Source organism: Sinocyclocheilus anshuiensis, unplaced genomic scaffold (genome assembly GCF_001515605.1).
Source record: "Sinocyclocheilus anshuiensis isolate Anshui unplaced genomic scaffold, SAMN03320099.WGS_v1.1 scaffold117, whole genome shotgun sequence".
Classification (NCBI taxonomy): Eukaryota; Metazoa; Chordata; class Actinopteri; order Cypriniformes; family Cyprinidae; genus Sinocyclocheilus; species Sinocyclocheilus anshuiensis.
In genome coordinates, this window is record NW_015536624.1 from 3,520,014 (window position 1) to 3,523,950 (window position 3,937).

Sequence of the window (3,937 nt, forward strand, 5' to 3'; positions counted from 1 at the left end):
ATAAATTTTTTTTTTTTTTTTTTTGGTACTGTTTATTTTTAATATGTATGTATAGTTTTATTATTTTTTTTATTTTAATTATTTATTTTAGTACATCAAGTTCAACTAAATGAAAATGATAAAAGTTGTTGTGGCAACTATCTTAAAATTATTATTTTTTAAAATATTTTACATTATTTTATTTACCATTTATTTTGTTACCTTTTTATTATATATATATATATATATATATATATATGTAACGGTGCACGTTCATGACGTATGACATAGGTGTGGTATAAGCTTGGGTGAGAATATGCTACTTTCGTTAGAACCCAGTTTTTTTTTTTTACAGCAAAGGAAAACCAGTCTCCCCTCAACTTATATCGAAATCCTCCAACATTTTGCTTCCGCGTTCATCACTTTTCACCGGAGCTTACGCTATACCTACTTTATCCGCTGGATGCCACTCTCTCGTGAACGTGCGTACCACAGTTAGCGGAAGCTAGAGAACTATACCTTAAAGAATTGGCCACTGAATAGCATCTATTGTGGAGCATTGCTCTCTCATTAAGCTGTAAGTTAAAGATAAATGAATACAAAAAGTCTTGATATTTTCTAGCACAAATGGCACACGGTATTACCAGAATGCCTTTATCATTCTGCAGTGCATCAGTGCAAAATACTCTTGAGATTTTAACCCTGTTGTCAACAAACAAAAGGTCTGTGAAGAGCATGTGACCGATGGTGTAGCGCACACATCATGCAGAAAGACAGATTCGTCACAGCATGTCTCAAGAGTCTCCAGGCCCGAGATCTAATTACTGATGAAGAGAGCAAGCTCTATTGTATTCAGATAAGGCTCTCAGTAAAGGGGCCCATCAAGGTTTGGCCCAGAGAGCACGGCAGACAAACCCAACAAACCCCGGCTGGCCCTTCAGCCCCATGTGGAATGTTTGGTAGAGCGAGGCCTCGGGAAGGCAACTCAGGACACAGTGCAAAAATACAGCTGCTGCGCGTCATCAGGGACGTGGCAGCTGGCCAAACCAAAGACAGCGTGCCTACAGGCATGCATTGAGCCCAAGAAACATGGCCTTGTATATTGTGTGAGAACACACGACTCACAAATTAAGAGATAGTTTCAGAACACAGTCAAACTCGCTGATGAGTTGGTTTACTGGCAGCAACTTTTATAACCACAAAACGGTTTATTACATTCATAATCGTATAACACCATTTAGAAAATACATTACCGCAGTCCCTGGTGGGTCGTGACCCAACAATGACAGACAAGCCAGGAAAAAAACAATACTAAATGCAAATCTTAAAATGCAACTAAACATTCAGCCATACATAACGAGGATGGCAAAATAAATAGACTAATAAATAGAAAAGTCAGAAGAAAACACTTCCCTATGTTTAGTTATTGATGTCAAAGGCTGTGTGTCCAATCCAACTCTTGGAGTAAATTCATTTTCTGTTCATAGAAGCTTGTCAAATTAGACAAATGCCAACCAGGGTTATTATAGTTAACTAAAATTAAAACCATAAAAATAAATTATTTCGCTAGTTGCCAAAGCATCATTTCTAATTTTCATTTACTTTAACTTGTACCAAATAACTAAAACTGAAATTAAAAAAAAATTATAAAACTACACAGACATATTTAACACAATAATAATAATCACAAATTCAAAATATTAAACAAAACTATAATAATATGTCAATTCTACTAAAATAACACTTCTTTCAATATGGACAGGTTGTGTGATATGCCCTCATCCTCAAAAACCATCAACAAAACTTACAGAAGCTCAAAGACAACACAATATTAAATACATGCAAGAATGTGTGACCACAGTTTGTTTTGTGAGTAGAGAAAAACCAATGATATTCAAGAAACATTTACAAACCAAAACTGTCAATGCCATGTACTGTAGGCCTGCAACTAGCAAACATTTCGATATTTTGAGTTGGTAACGATAAATTACTGTTTGCAAGGCTGTGAGCACATATTTAACATTCAGCCACTGAAAAACCCATATGTGCATCGAAACGGTGATGTATTCATATTCAGCACATTTGCAGTAACAGCTGGTGTGGATTTTACAGCAGTGTGTAGCTGTGAAAAAAAGCCCTGTGGCTCTACGGGCCTGGAAATATGCCACATAGTCCAAAAACTACCTCAAAATCTCTTCACACGCTCGTCCTGAGGAGGAACCCAGAAAAGCAGACATTTGGTAAGGCAGCAAGTCTTTCTTTCAGTAAGGAATATGACACGAAGTGCACACTTTTCTGTTAAAATGACTTACTGTGCACACATAAAATATTTGTTAGATATCATCTAGATGGAGACAGTGAGATCTTATGCAGGAAATGCCATGGAGCACGTGTTAGTTGCATAGGAAAGGAGGCATTGTGCACAGTCACATGTCTTGGAAACCAGACAGTAGCACGCAACAGTCACACACACACACACACACACACACACTCCATGTGGCTATACACTCTCTCCTCTGACCAAACTTCCTTTCTCCAATTTAGTCATCGGTCTGAATAATCTTAAAGCAACAAACACGCACTCAGCCGAAACTAAAGATCAGCCTGAACACACTGTGAACTGCAGATCAAACTCGCCATATCAATCTGTCTCAAACAGTTAGTTTATCTCATTGAGTGTGCGGCCGTGTCTCTGTTCATGTGGTTTCAGAGTTAAAAATGACATCCGGTTACAATGAACAAATCAACTGCTGAGGAATCATGCTACAATGAACTTCTTTTACAAATAAAAAGTTGCAACTGGAGATCATCAGCATATGCTGTCACAGAATGAAGCAGATACAATCAAATGTAATTGACCTCTGTGTGACTTCAATCTGTATAAGATTAAAAAAAAACATTGATCTGTTTGTTTTCTGTATTCACGTAGCTACTCCAAGGTTCTTCAAAGAATATCACAGCCCAAAAATGTATAATAATAATGTATAATAAACATAATAAATGTATAATAAACGTGTAATACGATGCTACCATTTTCAGATAAACAATGTTATACCATGGCACCAACGTTGATAGTACCATGTCCAAAAACAGTACTTGACAGGCCTTAGGCAGTTTTGCAAAAGTAAAGTGAGTTGTAACAGTGTTTGTGATGATCTGCAGAAACCATCATCATCATCATCAATCTACATTAAAACACCAATAAACTCGAAGAGGCGCGCGCACACGTTCTCACATTCTGCTCGCAAAAAAAAAACACATTCCACCGAATCCACCTGCATTCCTTCACTGCCACACTTTTATTTTTTCTAAGCAACTTTCATTAGCTAAAAACAAATGACTTGAATTTGAGGCTAATGTTCACGAGGTTAGAGCAAACCTAAGTTTCAGTTCTAAGTAGCCTATATGACATTACCCGCCGCACTGAAATCTAATCTCCATCAGTGACTCATAAAACTATATCAAGTAGGAAATAAAATATGGCCCATATGCGTCATGCAGTCCTGCCATCAAGACCTAAATATGATGCGTGTCATATATTTACCCAGCGAGCTTCTCCTCCATATAAGAGCGCGACGCTCTGTAGCGGCGTATTTCTGTGGATGTGAAGTTTCCAGCGGGGTCCGTATTCAGCCAGACCCTCCTCACCTCCACTACTCTCTCCCTACCTACAACGCCAGCGCTCTCCCCATTTGCCTCTGTCTGAGTCTCTCTCTCTCTTTCTCTCTTTCTCTCTCTCACAGTTCAGGAAGTGATTTCGCGTTCAGTCTGACATCATTCTCGAACGCTTTCAGGAGTTTTTAAAGACACAGTCGGACCGTCCCGTACATTTCATATCTAATTAACAATTATGGCAAGCCGTTTTAACAAAGTAAACGTCACTATGTTCAAGTACTTAAAGGGGTCATATGATGCTTTTTTAAAGATCATTATTTTGTGTATTTGGTGTAACAGAATA

At 37.8% G+C, this 3,937-nt stretch overlaps 1 protein-coding gene across 1 annotated transcript in view; it reads right to left on the reverse strand.

The window, feature by feature from the left end:
- LOC107704753 (nucleus accumbens-associated protein 2-like) overlaps positions 1-3,761 on the reverse strand; it is a 41,863-nt gene extending 38,102 nt beyond the window's left edge. Inside the window, exon 1 of the mRNA XM_016507753.1 lies at positions 3,524-3,761. The gene's annotated coding sequence lies outside the window, so the exon portion shown is untranslated. The remainder of the gene's footprint in view (positions 1-3,523) is intronic.
- Between the last annotated feature and the right edge of the window lie 176 nt (positions 3,762-3,937).